The sequence below is a fragment of the Gorilla gorilla genome, chromosome 5, assembly GCF_029281585.2.
Source record: "Gorilla gorilla gorilla isolate KB3781 chromosome 5, NHGRI_mGorGor1-v2.1_pri, whole genome shotgun sequence".
Taxonomy (NCBI): Eukaryota; Metazoa; Chordata; class Mammalia; order Primates; family Hominidae; genus Gorilla; species Gorilla gorilla.
Window position 1 is genome coordinate 180,846,309 of NC_073229.2, and position 18,412 is coordinate 180,864,720.

Here is an 18,412-nt window from a genome sequence, read left to right on the forward strand (position 1 = left end):
CATTTTTACTGCAACGTGTAATTTATATTAATTAAATTTTCACATGGATAACTTGGCAATAAAATTATTTATAATCTAAGTATGTCTGTAATCTTACTATGAAATATTTTTTACAAAGGTTTGAGACGTGAGCTATAGTTTTCTATCTTTATTTCTCAGTCACTTTTACCATTAAGAAATTTTCATACAGTAGAGTATAAAGTGTTGTTTCTCAGATATCTGTAACTGAAACAAAATATTATTTTTACTATTTCAGAAATGTGTAAAATGAGTGATTATAAAAATACATCATAACGTTTACCATCTTCTTTCATGCATTAAGGGAGCTACTAACAAAGTTGTACTCAGGAATATTGAATAAGACTGTTTCAGTTGGAGGACATTTAATTTTACATATGGGAGAAAGATCCAATCAAATCAGATAGAATCTCATGACATAATTTATACCTGTAGTGCTATTATGTCATCTTAATTGTTTAATAGTCTTTATCAGGCAAAAAGTTTTGACCTCTCCCATCAACCTTGACTTAAGACACACTGCTATAGCCAGCTTCAGAATAAATTACACAGTCACAGAAAATGTTAAAACTGTGTGTAGAACACTTAAATGCATTAAAATTTTCAGTAATTCATCCTGTACAATCTTTCTCCAATAACATTTCAAGTCTGACAGCCATTCTGCCAAAAAAGTTTAAAATGTAAAATGATTATATGAGGTACCCAGAGTAGTCAAATTAATAGAGACAAAAAGTAGAATTCTGGTTGCCAGGGGATGGGAGAAGGGAAAATGGGGAATTACTGGAGATAGATGGTGACTATTGCTTGCACAACAACGCAAATGTACTTAACGTCCCGGAACTATACTCTTTAAAATGGTTAAAATGGTCAATTTTATGTTGTGTATATTTCACCACAATAAAAACATATAAAAATGAAATTAAAATACTGCAACTAGAAATAAATGCTAACATCTTGGAATGTTTGTAGGTACAAAAGGAAGCAACTAAGATGACAGAACATAATCAACATCAACAATGGCACTGAGATGCGACAATAAAAGTGAAGGGAAAAAAATCCCTTTTCCAAAATGGCAGTTACCACCACCACTAATACAGATGAAACTTGGCTTCAGAGGGTCAGTCAGATTCCGGAGAAGCATTGCTGACAGACATAAGTGCAAGCAGAGCACATTTAGTCTGCAAAAAAGCTCATAGCTTAAAAGGTGACTAAGTCTTGAATTAATCACTCCACTTACATTATTATTTTTTTAAATCAGGACTAGCTTAAGCATCACTACACCTAGTTGTCTTTACAGATCCCAGAGCAAAATCAGGAACCTCCATACAACATCTCAAATACTTGCAATTCCAATATCTCTTCTTACTATGTTTCCCCATGCCCTGGCCTTCACCTGGCTGATTCATTTATCTAGGTCTCAACTCAGACTCTCTGAGGACGCTTCCCACTTTTCCCTTCTCTGATGGCTTCCTTAGTGTTCAAAATCACTCCATTTCCCTACCAGTGTTCCCCTGAGTACCTGTGGGTCTTTCCCACAAGACTGGAAGCTGTTGGAAGGCTATAATGGTGCCTTGTCCATCAATGTATCCCCGGCCCCTAGTACAGTGTTTGGCCCATAGCAGACAGATAATACATGTTTGTTGAAGGAATGAATGAAGAATTAAATGAATGGAACACATGGATCAAGCTTCTTGAAGAGGGGTCAATTGCAAGAGACAGGCTCAAAGCCAAAGACAGATCTGGGGACCCGATCCATCCAATTGGAATGAAGTATTAAAAGCCACCATGGAGATGATACAAACCAAGACATAGCAGCAAGAGGTTGGAATGCAACTTTAGCCAGTAGCTCATCAGAAGATATTACACTTCCCAACTGGTGCATTCCAGAATGCAATTTCTGTTCTGGAACATTGTTGTAATTGTTGCATTCAGAATATAATCTTTGAAAGTCCTATGAAGAGTTATGTAGAGTAGCTGACCCATTTGCTCATGAAAAATATTTTTCACTGGGCTTATTATGTGTATGTATACCCGTATTGACAAAATCAAAAATGGCTTTGTGTTTTATCTATGTAAACATTTTACTGTAAAAGTAAGAAAAAACACAAAAACATGCAACTCAAGATATTCCCAGAATCTCTACACCCCTAATTCAAGTAAATATCCAAGTGAGGCAGACTCATCCTGGGATCCACCAAGCCACTTATCCCTCTTCTCTCCACGCTCAAAGCACCCACCTTTCTCTTCTCCTTGTCCATCTCTGCCTTTAAATTGTCATTGTTGAGATTTTTGGGTTTTTTCTTTACATGTATAATATTTAATTTTTTTTTTTTACATGAAGTTTCACTCTGTTGCCTATGCCGGAGTGCAATGGTACTATCTTGGCTCACTGCAACCTCCATCTCCCGGGTTCAAGCAATTCTTGTGCCTCAGCCACCAAAGTAGCTGGGATTACAGGTATGTGCCACCATGCCCGGCTAATTTTTTTGTATTTTTGGTAAGGACAGGGTTTCACCATGTTGGCCAGGCTGGTCTCAAACCTCTGGACTCAAGCAAACCACCCACCTTGGCCTCCCAAAGTTGGATTACAGGCATGAGCCACTGTGCCCAGCCTATTTATTCAATTTTTAAAACAAGTCAGTAAGTTTAGAATTTCTTTCAAAAATTAAAAAAAAATTGAGTTGCACTTTATTTATTTGCGAACCCCAATTGGTTTCCTGCCCACACCTCCCCTTTCCTCGAATCATTCTTGGGTAGAATCACCTGTGATAGAAGAAAAATCTCTGGTGACCACTGTAGCCCTAGCGAATGAAGTGCACGGCAGATGCAGCCCAAGCTCCAGCCCTTCCACATGAAAATCATTGTTTACACTTGATCAAGGGCCAAATGGCACTGACTGTATTATGAACAAGAAGATGTATCTTCCAAGTAATTAGCTAGTGCATAAATACCAAAATTAATAAAATAAGATACTATATCTTCTCATTTTGGTGGCTTCCAAACTAGTAGAAATTTGTTCTCCTGAACTCTTAAGATTTTCCCAGGAAAGGTAGAACTACATCAAAAAGAAGCTGAAAAAAAAAAAATCCCTACAAGCAAAGGCCAGCTCAAACCCTAGATAAATTTTCCTCCCTCCAATCAGCATGTTACAGAAAATAATGTTTCCATTTAACAACAGATAGTTTAACAATCATTATTCTATGCCAGGACCTAGCAGTGCATAAATGGCTTCCCCTTTTGAAAAGTTTCTTCTTGCCCAATTGGACTCTAAGCCTCCTGAGGAAAGGGCTTACCAAATTCCATTTTAATGTAGTCACAGTTAGCTTAACAGCCTCAGGAATAAGGGCTGGCATGCCACTGGGGGTGTCAAAGAATAACAGGGGCAGGAGGGAAGGGGTAAGGAAGAGATTGCCAAGCAGCTAGCTTATTTCATTTCTGTTTATTCAACAAGCAGGTTTAGTACCTACTGTAAAATTATTTTTTTATTTGCACATTTTATATATTACCTCTCACGGTTCTATGGGCTGACTAAGCTCAGCTGGGAAGTTCTTGCTTGGGGTCTTTCATACAATTGCAGTCAGACAACAGCTGGGGCTGGAGTCATCAGAAGTTTGGACAGGCCTGGCCGTCCAAAATGGCCTATTCACTTGGCTGGCAGTGAATGGCTGGCAGTTGATGTTATCTGTTGGCTGGGAGTTCACTGCACACTATCAACCTGTCCACCTGATCTCACCTACACAAGATCCCTGATTCCTGAAGATTGCAGCTGGGTCCTAGGAGGGAATATCCCAAGAGTGAGCATTCCAAGAGTCCCAAGTAGAAGCAGCAAGATTCTTATAACCTAGCCTTGAACGTCATAAAGCATCAATCCAGCTACAGTCCAGATTCAAGGAGGGGACACATCAGAGTGTGAATAAAGGAGTCAGGTCTTCTGGGTGGGAGAAATCTTAGGAGAAGGAACAAGATAGGCAGATAGATAGAACATAAAATTTATAGATATATTTAGACACATTATATATGTATATATATTTAGATATATATGTATATATAGCCAGATATTACACATTACACAGTATGCTTTATGAGCATTTCATTCACAAAAGTGAGTCCTGGTAGCTAGATATAAGAATTCAAACTTTACAGATGAGGAACCTGAAGCTCAGAGAAGCTAAGTCACTTCTCTGAGGTTACCCAGCAATGACTTTTCCTCTCTGAAATCCAATGGGCCATCCACCACTATTAACCCAAAGTGCTCAGTGAGCTCTCTCTACTATTTCCCAGGTGCAAGGTTTTGTTCTAAGGGACATTGTTGGAAATATGAATGATAGAGGAGATATATCCCCTGCCTTCAAGGATTTTATAATCTAGTAGAGACCAAAAATATTGAGGTAAGATAATTCGTGGCTCAACAAGGAAACCTCCATTATAACAGATCCCCCTTTATCCAAACTACTGAAATTAAATATTAGGAACATCCAAGGGAAATTGCCCTGAGAAACCTCTTGGACGCTTTTTACGTCCTTCAAAGAGATTGAAAGAAAAGGTAAAAATAAGGAAGATGAGTAAAGGGTAGGACTAGAAGGCAGGAGCTCTGGAGGACTCCCTAAAAGGCTATTGAAAGGAAGCCTCCACCACTGCAATGAAGAAACTTTGTTTAACATGCAAAAATGTAAAAATGTAAATTGATTTCTTTCTAAAAGGCTATGCAAACAGGCTGTATATTTGTGTTTTTCTGTCAAAGACTGGGTTTAAAATACCTTTTTCCCTTTCCCACTGTAGTAGATGGATAGTCATAAAACCTTCCACCGTTTTTATCACACTGTTGATCACTTTCTCTACCTACAGGGCAATAATTTTCCACTCTGTAACCCAATCAATATGCTATCTACCACTAACTCCCCTTGCTACCCTTCTCCTCAACCTCAGTTATCAGATTTTTTTAAATTACAACTTTAAGTTTCAGACAATTTAAGTCCGTGGTATCTTTCAAGCTATTCGTTTAGTTTTTTATACATTTTTTAAGTGTCTATGTTCTTGCTGTCAACTGTTAAAAGCTGGAGAGTTTAGTTTTAAGAACTTGAGCCACAGTACACCTTATTTGTCCCCTTGCGTCTCGCTACTGCAGCCTTAGGTGCTTTGTATAATGCATGAGTGAACCCCGCTTAGAAATAGAAATGCATTTTCAATAAGTATTTATTATGTTGTTCTGAGCATACAGCTTTAAATTTGCCCGCTGTAGCTTGAAGCATTACACAAACTGTTGGTCTGCTGACTGCCTCTCTGGCAGCAACACACAGAGAAAATAGATTGCTAAGGGTTTTTTTCCCTCCTCCTCCCCCTCTCCTCTCTCTCTCTTTTCTCTCCTCTCTGTTTTTTCCCTTTTCTCTTTTTAAACAAGTCGTGGACATTTTTTAATCTTGTGGCATTTTTAATCAACACGTATTTCCTTCCAAGACCTATGATCCTCTATTGATTCCCATTAAAATGCTTTTCTTTTCTTTGCCCCCTCTGCTGATCGAATTTCAGATCAGCCACAGGAGATGCAACTAACCTTCCGGCACTACTGAACCCAACCGAGCGAGGGTGATCAAAAGGCTTGATGCATTCATTAAACATTCCCACCGCCCGGGCAGGAGCTCTAATGGAAGCTATCTCTCTGCATTGCAATTTTTCCCCCTTTTTGTCTTTCCCCCCACCTCCAAAAAAATGTTTTTTGCCTTTGATCGCAAGGGGCGGGGGGAGAACATGAGAACAAAAGAGACCTATCTTTTTCCTCGGGGCTGACGTCAGTTTGATTTTACTGACAACTATTCGAGCGTGTGTAGCAGTTGGAAGCGGCCCCACGACCGCCCCACCTCCCACCTTCCACTTTTGGGAGAAAACAAGACTTTTAGCGGCTCCGGAGACGCGCCCTGAAAATGGCCCGCTCGGGCTCTGCGCTTGCTGCCCTCCCGCCTGCTCGGCAAAGGGCATTCGAGGCTTATTTGTGTGGCACGATCTTTACTGGGGCGGAAAACACGCGGCGGGGGAGGAGCGGGAACAGACGCAGCCGGGCGGGGAGAGCCAGGAATGTTCCTCCCGGCGTGGGGAGAGGAGAGGACACGGGCAGAGAAAATAGTCCCCGCCCGGCGCGGGGCGCGCGGGGTCCGGGTCCCGGGCGGCTCCGGGCGGGGCGGCGGCGCGAGGGTTCCGGCCGCGCGGAGTCGGGGCTCAGGGAGCCTCAGACGCCGCGGGCGCGCGGGCGCGCGTGCGCGGTGTGGCCCCCACGCCCCGGCCGCGGCGGCCTCGGCGGCGCCAGCCTCCGGCTCGGCGAGCGCGGCGGCGGGCGGGCCGCAAAACCTGGGCCGGAGCCGGGCGCGGAGCGGGCGGCGCCGCGGAGTTTGGGCGGCCGCGCGGCCCGGCGAGGAGCTGGAGAAGCCGGCTGCAGGGGGACGCGCACCCCGAAGAAAAGCCCCTCTCCCGCGTCCCTCACTCGCTCCTGGAGGCCGAAGAGCGGGGCTCGCGATGCCGGTGCAAGATTCCCAATCAGGCTTGGGAGGAAATGGATGCAATTAGGGCACACCCCCGTCCCGCAGTTGCCAGGAGCCTGAAGATCTATGACTGACTTAAGCCATTTCTGGAAAAGTCATATTTTCCAGGCTTTCGTGAAATAGTCATTGCTCCTATTCTAAATCTGGAGGCGAATGTGCATCTATTTCAGGGGGAATGAAAGATGTGAAAAGTAGACTGGGCTCCGGGAAATGTGGGTAATGGGACTGGACCTGCGCCTGGGGTCCGCCCACCCGTCCTCTCCCGGGAGCCCCCCGACGTGTGCCATTAAGCATAAGGCGCGTTAAGCGCTGCCACAAAGTCCCGAAAAGGCGAATTAAAAAGGATCACTTCTCCCTCAGGATCTTGAGTTTTAGTAAGGGAAAACGTGCCTTAAAGAAAAGCCAGCGAGCGCTGGCGTGGCCCTGTCATTCTCTTGGCGTCTCTGCTGACCTCCATTTCAGCCTGGACTACGCTGGGTTCCAGTTCTGTTTTCCTATTTCCCCGGACTCGTAGAGGGTGGATACCAAGGCTAATTGTTGTCTGTTCTGCCCCAGCCCTCCAGGGTACACCATAGGTGCTCAGTAGGTGACTCCTGAGTATATATTGGAGGTGATAGTAAAATGCTACCAAGCAGAGAGGAAAGAACAGTTAAAGGGTCAGACGGTGCTTTGTGAAAGGCCAGGCATTTGAGCTGGATTCTGAAGACCAACTTTAGATGACAGTAAAGGCCACTCCAGGTTGAGGGAACAACATGAGCAAAGCAGGGAACGTACAATGAGTAGGAAAGTGATGAATCTGAATAGGGGGTTACTCAGGGGGCATAGAAAAGGAAGCCAGGAAGCCACTGAATACCTTGCCACACAGGTAACAGCCAGGAAAAGCACAAAACATGCTGTTCAGTGGTTCTGGAATATGGGCATGCAAATATATAATAAAATAAGCAATGTGGATATACAAAAACAAAAGAAAAAAAAACAAGACAGTTTATTGGGGAATTTCAGAAAAAGTACATGAAACAAAAAAGAAATGTCAAGGAAAATCCCTGGCCTGAAACTCCCAGAACAAAACATTTAATACCATTTGTGGGGGGTCTTTATGAAAGAGGGAGAAAGAAAAGAGGTAACAAAGAGGAACTAGTGTTTTGATTAAAGATCTTTGACCATAACAATGCAAAAGCATAAGGTCTCTTATCATAAGAGACCTGTGTCTTATCCTGTATCATAAGACACAGGAGATTTTAGACATCACTGTTAAGAAAGAGCTGGAACTCAGAATTAACAAGAGAAGAGGGAGAGATTAAACAGAAGATAAATGTGGATCATCAAGGAATTTTAAATTGTAGCACAGTCACTCAATAGAGTATTATGCAGTCATTAAAACTGCAGTGTATTTATTGTAAGGATGTTCACAATCTACTGTTATGTGAAGAAACAAGTTACAGATGAGCAGATCTGGAGGGACATACTTAAAATGTTAGCAGCGGCTCTCTCTTGATGTTTTGATTGTTAGTGATTTTTTCGCTTTCTCCTTCATGCCTGTAAGTATTACCTGAATTTTTACAATGAGCAATTAATAAAACAATAAATAAATGAACACAAGATTAAGCAAAGTTTTAATCTTGTGAAAATGTATGTGGGTTTTCTGTTGTGAAACTGAAATGATGTCTGTGGCATTGGAAATCCTCAAGGCAAAGAAGGAAAGAAGAGAGACTCCCGAGTTACACTGATCAGAGGCCTGCACACGTGCTATTTGTTACTCTCTGTACCATCTGGCTTAAGCTACTTCAAGACCTGTCTGGGCCTCAGTAACCTGATCTCTAAATGAAGGGAATATTAGCATCTACCTAACAAGTGGCTGTGAAGACCAGAAATGATATCTGTAAAACGCTTAGTGCTCAGACCCCACGAGGCGCCCAGGGCTCCGTGAGTGGAAGCCCTCATAGGAGCAAAGAGCATAGGCTTTAGAAAATGCCTTTCTTCTGGGATCCTTCCTTTACCACTGTGGTGGTCATTAGAGCTGTCTGCAAAAATTCCTCCTCTCCCTTTGAGTTAATAAGAGTGTACTTCCTTGGCCCTCTGAAGTTACAGGTACCATGTGACAGCCTCTGGCCAACAAAATAAACAGAAGTAACATGTGCCAGCATTAAGCACTTTGCCGTCTTCTCCTTTCCACTTGCATGACAACCAGCAGTGTCCTGGTAGTGTCTGCCGAGGTCCTAGATTGAGGAAGAAGCCTCCAGAGACCTTGGTAGACATTTAGCAGGAGGGAGGAATAAATCTTTGATATTGTAAGCCACTAAGATTTGGGAGCTCTTTGTTATCAAAGCTCAGTTTAAGTCATCCTGACTGACACAGCTACTTACTAGTTTCGTGACCTTGAGAAAGTGACCTACCTGCTCCAGTTTGCCATCTCTTCCCCTGAAAATCTAGGTGTTAGCATTCCTACTGCATAGGGTTGGAGGGCAAAATGAGCTCCATATCCAAAGTGCTTGGCACATCCTGGCACCTGTTAAGTATACATGGAATGACAGGAACTGTTACCATTTAACACGCTGGCTTCTCTCCCCATCTCTTAAATGGGAGCAGGTGTCAATGCCGAGGGGATCATCTGATGCTTCCACCTTGTCTTCCTACCATTGGATTTGCTTTATGGCCGCCATATGAATGGAGATATTCCTTTGAATAAGAGATGGCAGTGGCAATGTAGGTAAGAAAACTCATTCAGACATTATTTACCATGTCCTTTTCATCCTTGGAAGAAATTCCAAATGTTCATGTCCTAGCAGCTAGAGTCAGCAGCCACATGACCAGTAGGACAGGTCTCTACCACGATGGCCAAGGGAATCCTCTGGAGAACTAAGAACACCAGAAGGTTCCAGTGACCCTCAGGGTCACACAGAGAACATGAATGAGATTTAGAGAGATGGCTATAAGGATGGTGACCACCAGTTTCTTCTAGAATAAACCAGTTTTCTTATCCTCTCTGGGTCATAAAAATGCAAGTAGTATTGAATGTGTTTGTGTGTGTGTGTGTGTGTGTGTGTGTGAATGACAGCTGTGTGGCAGGTTGTTCTGATGCTCTGTGGACTCCCCTGCTTGGGGAGTGGAGAGCATGTGGCCATTTAAAAAAAAATCTGGTTTTCAGGGCATAGGAAAGCTTTGTATCCATTATTACCTAATCAGGAAGGCCTGCAATTCTGACAGCAAATGAACAGTCCTCTGAGGGTGCTTGGGCATGAGGACAGACACCTCAGAGAATCCAGGAGTGCAACGCATGGCTCCTCTCCCCAGCGGGGCTCAGCAGGGGTATTGTCACACCTTCCCAATTTGGAGAGGGATATAAGCCCAAGGAAATTCTCAGGCAATGCACAATGGAGTCTCTGTTACCTGGATTTCAGTTACTAAAGCCTCATGTGAAGTGAGGCACTGAGAAAACCTCTCCACTACCTTTGAGAAAGAGTAGCATGCAACAGTGAGTAATGAGGAGCCATAGCTTTACATTTCAGGGCACTTTCTAGTTAACCAAGTGTCTTCACATGCATTGACTCATTTCATCCTGACAATGAAAGGATCAGTCACATAACAGAGAAGTTTTGCCCCACTGTGCCTCTACTTGACTCTCTGGAAATCGTTAGACTTTCTAGCCCTCCACCACTACAGAAGACAGCGGAAAAGCAGAGGAAAGACAGGGAGTTAGTTCAGGGACTTGGCAGCCCCTCTCAAATGAAGATCATTAAGCAGTGGGCACATAATTTGACTATGACATGGGCATTCGACTTGTGTTTCTGTCACAACCAACACACAGCTGCCTCCCCCTTTCTAGCTCCATTGCACGGATCCATGCTTGGAGAGCCACACCCCTGGATTGCTCCTGCCCCAGCTCTGCACACACCCACCCATCCTCTACATTGCAGCCCGACTCATCTTCCTAAGCACCATTCTCATCGTGGCAGTGCTCATGAAACACTTTCTAGTGCCTAAGTACAAGCTCCTAGGCCCATCGTTGATGGACCCCTGAAGACTGGTCCCACCCTACCAATTCCTACTTTAGTCAAAAGTGCATTTCCAAGTTGCTTCCACCCTGGCTGGAATGTCCTTCCTTCTCTCTGCCACAAATCAAAATTCTACACACAAGGCCAATTAGATGTTATAGCCTCCATGAAAATGTCATTGACACCTCCATGGACAAAGGCTTTCCATACCCCTGAATTTCAGTAGGTATTTTACGGCTCAGCACAGCCATCTTCAAACAAGGCACCACACCTAGTCCTCTGGGCCTGACACTTTCCAAAGGGGCCCACAGACAAGGATATTTTGAAGGAAAGCAACATGCAGATCTTCAAATTCAATATCTGCTTTTTATTAAACACCCATGTCCCTTTTGTAAGTGGCTCCTATTCCACTTACAAAAGAGAAGCGTCCCTCTCCTGCATTTCCAGTCTTTCTGGGATGCCTTGCTCTGGGGTTTAAAAAACCCTCCTGGACACCAAATAAAAGAAAAATGGAAAATATTGGTGTAGGTATAAGGGAGTGAGTGGCTCTAAGTTTACCTTAACAAAGGACCACAAGCGGCAGGGCTTAAACAACAGAAACCTATGGTCTCGCAGTTCTGAGGCCAGAAGTCCAAAATCAAGGTGTTGGCAGAGTTGGTTCCTTATGAGGCCCCTGAGGAAGGAGCTGTGCCAGGCCTCTCTCCTTGGCTTGTAGATGGCCGTCTTCCTCCTGTGTCTCTGCACATCATCTTCCCTCTAGATGTGTCTGTCCCTATGTTCAAATTTCCTCTTTTTATAAGAACACCAGTCATAGTGGATTAGGGCCTACCCTAATCACCCCATCTTAACCAATTATATCTACGATGACCCTATTTCCAAATACAGGCCCATTCTGAGGTACTAGGGGTTAGGACATCAACATATGCGTATGTAGGAACACAGTTCAGTCCTTCACAGACTAGGTAACAAAGGCTTTGCAAACCATACGGTTTCCAATATTTTGATTTCAACAAAACTGAAGGAGGATCTAGTAGAGTTGTCAGCTGACAGATCATTAGAAAATCATCTTTGATCATACATTACCATGTGATTTGGGGCAAATAAGTCAGAAAAGATTATTTACCCCAAAAGACAAAAATTGAAAGACAATTTTTGACTTATTTGCCCCAAAAGACAAAACTTGAAAGACATCTTTACAACGAAACTTTTTCCATTCCCCTCTCCTTATTTATAAGAACAAGGATTTCTCATCTCTAAGAAATGAGAAATAGAAATAGAAATAGCATTAATGCCACACACTGTCATCCTAGCAATCTAGCAATGAGTAGCAAGTCGGGATGCTGAGGCAGGAGAATTGCTTGAACCTGGGAGGTGGAGGTTGCAGTGAGCCGATATGGCGCCATTGCACTCCAGCCTGGGCAACAAGAGTGAGACTCTGTCTCAAAAAAAAAAAACAAAAAAAACAAAAAAAACAAGAAAAGAAATGATGCAAACTTCCAATAAAACTTTACTTTTCATGTTAGCATTTATAAAATTTGATATTCATTTAGGTTGTTTGGATCAGTTGTGTAACACTAGTCATTGCAATGATAACTCAATTCAGAGAACTCTTAGAGCCTATGGTCACAAGAATTTCAAAGTGTATAAATTTTAGTTTGTATACATATGTTAGATAGATAAAAGTACAACGAGATATTCAGTAAAAGGCTTTCTATCATTATATTACATTAGCATAAAATTCTGAAGGGGAAGTAGAATGGAAATAAAATTTCAAAGAGAAAATGGAATACAATTTTTGCTTGCTGAAGATGAGCTTGCATGTGTATTTCTTAAATGGATGATGGTGGGTAACAAACTGTGATGGGATGTGAATTCCATTGAGATGCATTTAAAAGAGTGATGTCACAGTTTTCTTTTAAAATGTCAACATTTACAATATGCTAGAATTCACATGTTTATAACTATTCAAATGTATGATAAAATTATAGGTATCAATTTAAAAGTATGCAAAGAAGAGCATTGTTTTCTAAACTATTTTAGGGTTCTTGAGCAAAAACTTTAAAGACTAATTCAGCATACAGTGACAAATTTTGTATTGTTCTTTAGTTGTCTGAGTGCCTCGGGGTATGTTAATCCAGGGAGATTAACTGAGTTTTGTCTTTTTTTTTTTTTTTTTTTTTTGAGACAGAGTCTCACTCTGTAGTCCAAGCTGGAGTGCAGTGGCATGATCTTGGCTCACGGCAACCTCCACCTCCGGGGCTCAAGCGATTCTTGTGCCTCAGCCTCTCGAGTAGCTGGGACTACAGGCGCGTGGCACCACGCCCAGCTAATTTTTTGTATTTTAGTAGAGACAGGGTTTCACCATGTTGCCTAGGGTGGTCTTGAACTCCTGACCTCAGGTGATCTGCCCACCTCAGTCTCCCAAAGTGCTGGGAATACAGGTGTGAGCCACCTCACTCAGTGAGCTTTTGTCTTGACTAAGCATTGTCACCATTTTCACCCACAAGTGGAATGGTGGGATTGGATGCAAGCTTGAAATCTTTGATTCCCTTCAGAGAGGGAGCATGGTGGCAATGAAAAGTACATGGTCTCAAAACCACAGTGAGATACTACTTCACACCCATTGGGATGGCTATTATTAGAGAGAGAGAGAAGAAAATAAGTGTTGGCACAAACGTGGAAAATTGGAACCCTGGTGCAATACTGGTGGAAACGGAAAACAGTGCATTCACCGGGGAAAGCACTATGATGATTCCTCAAAAAACTGAAAGTAGCACTACCATAGGATCCAGCAATCCCACTTCTGGGTATATATACCCCAAATAATTGAAAGCAGGGCCATGAAGAGATATATGTACACCCATGTTGATAGCAACATTATTCACAATAGCCAAAAGGGGGAAACAACCCATATGCCCATGGCAGATGAATAAACAGATAAATGGTGGAATATCCATACAATGGAATATGATTCAGCCTTAAAGAGGAATGAAATTCGCATACATGCTGCAATATGGATGAGCCTTGAAGGCAATATGCTAAGTGAAATAAGCCAGCCACAGAAGGACAAATACTGTGTGATGTCACTTATATCTAGAATAGTCAAACTCATAAAGACAGAAAGTAGAGTGCTGGTTACCAGGGACTAGGGAGATGGGAGGAGAATGAGAAGTTATTATTTTACAGATTCAGAGTTTCAGTTATGCAAGATGAAAAAGTTTTGGAGATGAAACCAAGTGAGGTAGCATGCATCTGTAGTCCCACCTACTCAAGAGGCTGAGGCAGGAGGATTGCTTGAGCCCAAGAGTCTTGAGACCAGTCTGGGCAACATAGTCAGACCCTGTCTACACAAAAAATAAAAATTAGTTGCATGTGGTGGTGCACTCCAGTAACCCTCACTACTCAGGAGGCTGAGGCGGGAGGATGACTTGATCTCAGGAGTTCGAGGCTAGCCTGGACAACATAGCAAGGCTCCATATATTTAAAAAAAAAAATGTTCTGGAGAAGGATAGTGGGGTGGTTGCACAACAATGTGAATGTACTTAACGCTACCAACTTTATACTGAAATATGGTTAAGAGGGTAAATTTCACTTATGTATATTTTATCACAATTTTTTAAAGGATATGGTCTTTGCATTTGGAGACATCTAGTCTCAAATCCAACATCTCCTAGGTATGACCTTGAACAGGTTGCCTAAACTCCATGAGCCTCAGTTTCCTCCTGTCTAATGGGAATAAAAACACCTAACTTAGAGGATTTTTATAAGAATGAAAACATAAACAGATCTGTAGCAGATTCTGTGGAGAGCCACCCTTCAGGACTCAGGTGCCACTGCCCTAGCTGCTGGGGGTATTGACTGCTGGCGGCCTACAGCTGTGTCGCTCTCCAGGCATCCGCTCCCACAGGGAGCTGCCTAGCCCAAGTCTATAACCCCTCTTGGGAGACAGCAACTGGTTGATGCTGGTTTATAAGGTCCAGCCCTCTTGCCTCAACTGGAGGAAACGCTGAAGGGTCCTCCCAACCCCACAGCTTTGGCGGGATCAGTTGGGGGTCTGTGTTGAGATACCCCACGTTCTCCCTCTTCCCAGCCCTGCAACTCTCTCGTTCTTCTGGTGGTGGGAGAACAGGGCTTCTGCCTGTGCATTGCTAGCTCAGAGTCTGTTTCCAGGTAACCCTCTCCTGCTTCAAAATGTTCCTAGAGCTGCCCGTTGGCCTCAGAATGAAACCTGCAATGATTGTCATTTCCTGCAAGACCTGACACGGCAGAGTCACTTACTGTCTCTCCTGTTTCTTCTCCTGCCCCTCCTCCTGCCTCACCCCATTCCAGCCGCCCTGGTCTCAGGAATCCCTACAGCGCCTCTATACTTGCTGTTCCCTCTGCCTGGACCCTCGTCCTCTGGGGTTCACTTCATTCTTCCAGCCCACCCCATCAGAGAGGCCTGTCTAAAATATCCCCTAGCTGGGCCCCAATGCCCCTCTATCCCTGTACCCTACTTCTTTTTCCTTTTTCTTTTCTTTTGTCTTTTTCTTTTTCTTTTTTTTTGAGACGGAGTCTCGCTCTGTCACCAGGCTGGAGTGCAGTGGTGCGATCTCGGCTCACTTGAACCACCTCCCAGGTTCAAGCTATTCTCGTGCCTCAACCTCCCGAGTAGCTGGGATTACAGGCACACGCCACCACGCTTGACTAATTTTTTTTTATTTTTTATTTATTTATATTTTTTTTAATTTTATTTTATTTTTTTTAGTGGAGACCAGGTTTCACCACGTTGGCCAGGATGGTCTCAATTTCCCGACCTCGTGATCCGCTCACCTCGGCCTCCCAAAGTGCGGGGATTACAGGCATGAGCCACTGCCCCTGGCTCTTTATAGCATTGATCATTCCCTGAAATGATTGTGCATACTCATTTGCTTATAAGTACTAGAATGTTCCCCAAAGGCAGGGACTTGCTCTGCCTTCTGCCCTATGGTTCTCCCAGCAGCTAGAATCCCTGGCACATACTAGGCACTCCAGAAACATTTGTGGAAAGAATTAATGAATTAGAGCTAATGCACACTGAGCATATAACTCAGTGTATACCATATGTCAGGGCCTCACAGATAGTACATTATTATTTTATTATATTTCTTGTCTGTCCAATTCAGACAGAGAATGTCAGACAAGTTCCTTTTTTTGTATCCCTTTCTATAGCACCAGGCACAGAAGCCCTCCATAAATACTTCTTAACTAGACTTAATATGTTCTAAAGCCAATGGTGAGATAGAACTGAGATTATTTTTTTCGTGGCTGGCTATCAGTTCTATTTCATTTGAATGGCCAAGATTCTCTCACAGCACATCAGGTCTCTATTAAAATTAATTATGATCAGACTCTATCCATCCATCACTTAGGGAGAAAAGATGACAGAGGTGTCCCTCCAAAGTCATCCTGGCCACTCCTGGAGGTGGAAGATTGCTCTGGGGCCCAATGTGACATGTCTTCACTCTAATCATCAAATATTTTTAAATATTACTCAATAATCTCTAAGAAACTACAAAAAGGGAGGTCATCAATGTGAGTTCTGCCCCCAAAATCACTTAAAGTCCAAACTAGGCAGAGAAGAGAGGCCCCATCACTCTGCACCTGTTCCCTAGCCAGTTCTCACGGCCCAGGGCAATTTCCCCTTTCACTTCCCCTCAAGGGGAATGTACCGCCAAGCACTCCTACCTGGTTTGACATCCCATGTTCATGGCTGGATAATGACAGAGCCCTTCATGAATTTTATGGCATGCAGTATCTTCTGCTCTGCCATGTTCAGGGAGGAGAGAATACACATGCACAGCTGAAATCCCCTAGACAGTTACCATGTATCTATCTCCGTTCAGTGAAACAAGCCTGCAGAATGCTGTGAGCATTCTTTGTTCTTCTTCCTTTTTTGCAGATGTAAGAAAACCTAAGAAAGGGAAGCCATGTCCCTACCAGTAGGAACGCTTTCAAAAGAAGGGAAGGATGTGACAGCTGGGTGCCAGGCATGGTCCTAGAGAAACTGACATCCATTTTGTACTTTAATCCACATCAGGACACTTCAAGGTAGCTGATATTGTCTTCAATTTGCAGATGAGGAAAGAGATTAAAGAGATTAAGTGATATACGTTGGGTCATGTGGATGATAAATCATACACCAGGATTTGAAGTAAGCTTCCTCTGATTCCAGAATGTCTTCTAAGAATCTGCTACACTGCAATGTGCCTTTGGGCTGGTTAGTTACTCCCTTGAGTCCAAGCTTGGTTATCTTCCTTAATAGCTCCCTCTCTGCCCTGGATCCTATTTTTAAAAAACAACAGCTATAAAAAGTTACCCTACCAGATTAAAAAAGTCACCAATCTACAACAATTAAAACAGAACGGTGAGCAGTAAAACAGCAGAGTTCAAATATAAACTCAGGTGTGTGATAAAAGGAGCATTTCAGATCAATGGAGGACAAGAAGATTGTTCTATAAATGGTATTGGAAAACCTGGTTAGTGAAACAATTAGTAGATGCCCAATAAGTGTTTGTAATTTGTTTTACTGTAAAATTAAATGAGATAACACATGTTCTCCAGCTTCCGCAGTGACTGCTAAGAAAAGAGAGTCAGTGTAACTTTTTGAGGTCTGGACTTCCTAAGTCTCTCATCTAGATAGCACCCAGACCTTCATTCCTTAAAAAAATCTCCTACAGTACTTTCAAATTTACAAAGTGCTTTCACTACCCCATTAGTGCAAGGCAGGTGTTCTTATTCTCACTTTCTATATATGGACACTGAGACTCAAGAGAGGTTACAATCGCAGCTGGCGTGGCCGTGTGAAACTTAAAGACAGCTTCCTGGTTCCTCGTGCCATGGTCTTAACACTAAACTCTCTATATATAGTCTCTCCCCACCCCCACCCTCATGTTCACACCACAAAATTTAACAATGGAAAACAAATAACATCAATACTTTACCAAGAGCACAGTAACTAGGTTAATTTCTATGTAATCCCAATCAGTCTTTGCCCATAGCACACATTTTACAACATTATCGTCATAGTTTAATTACAATTTAGTGGCCCATTTTCCCACTTAACAATGCTGTTTACAGTTTTGTAGCAAATGACTGATGTGCATCTTTCCTGTCTCTTGCACGCTTCTCTTCTTTAAAGTCATCCATGTAAATCTCCATCTCTAATCCAATTGCTCTTAAATGAATTTCGTTCACTTGAGTGACTGCATTCAGTTGTGTTCCCCTTTACAGGCAGTCATTTATCGCTCTTCCCCCAGCAAGAAGTCCTGTTTCTTTTCCCAATCCATAGGTGACTTTAAATGTTGTTTGGTTTCCTGGGCTTTCGGGATTTCTCTCCTGCAGGTGAACCACCAGGAGCTCTTCTTCTGCAGGTTCCTGCCTAGGTGTGAGCAGCATAAGGAACTGTCTCTTGCCTTCTTGGAGTTTATGACTATGGCATTCCCGTTAAGGAATCACTCCTCACTCCTTTTTTAACCTGTGCCTTTCCAATTTCACTTCCCCAGGCCAGTCATCACTAAAAACCATGACTCATCCCCATGGTTTCCTCTCTGGCAAGGGAGAAATTTCAAACCTGAACATTTTCATCACCTTTATGTATACAGTATGATTCACGGAGACTCTATTAGCATATTAAGTAAGTCGTTATTTTCAATTGTCCACACTGTATGTTAAAAAACAGAGGCATTTTACTGCATACTTAATGTTCTATTCCCCCCATTTAGTAGATGGAAATGGCCTCATAGAAACATATCTGACTCAACCAGTCTCTGTTTGGAAACAATATAGAAAGAGACACAGAAAAGATACATTTTTTGGTCAGTGCCTGTCTTAAATGCTCCATAAGGTCAAGTT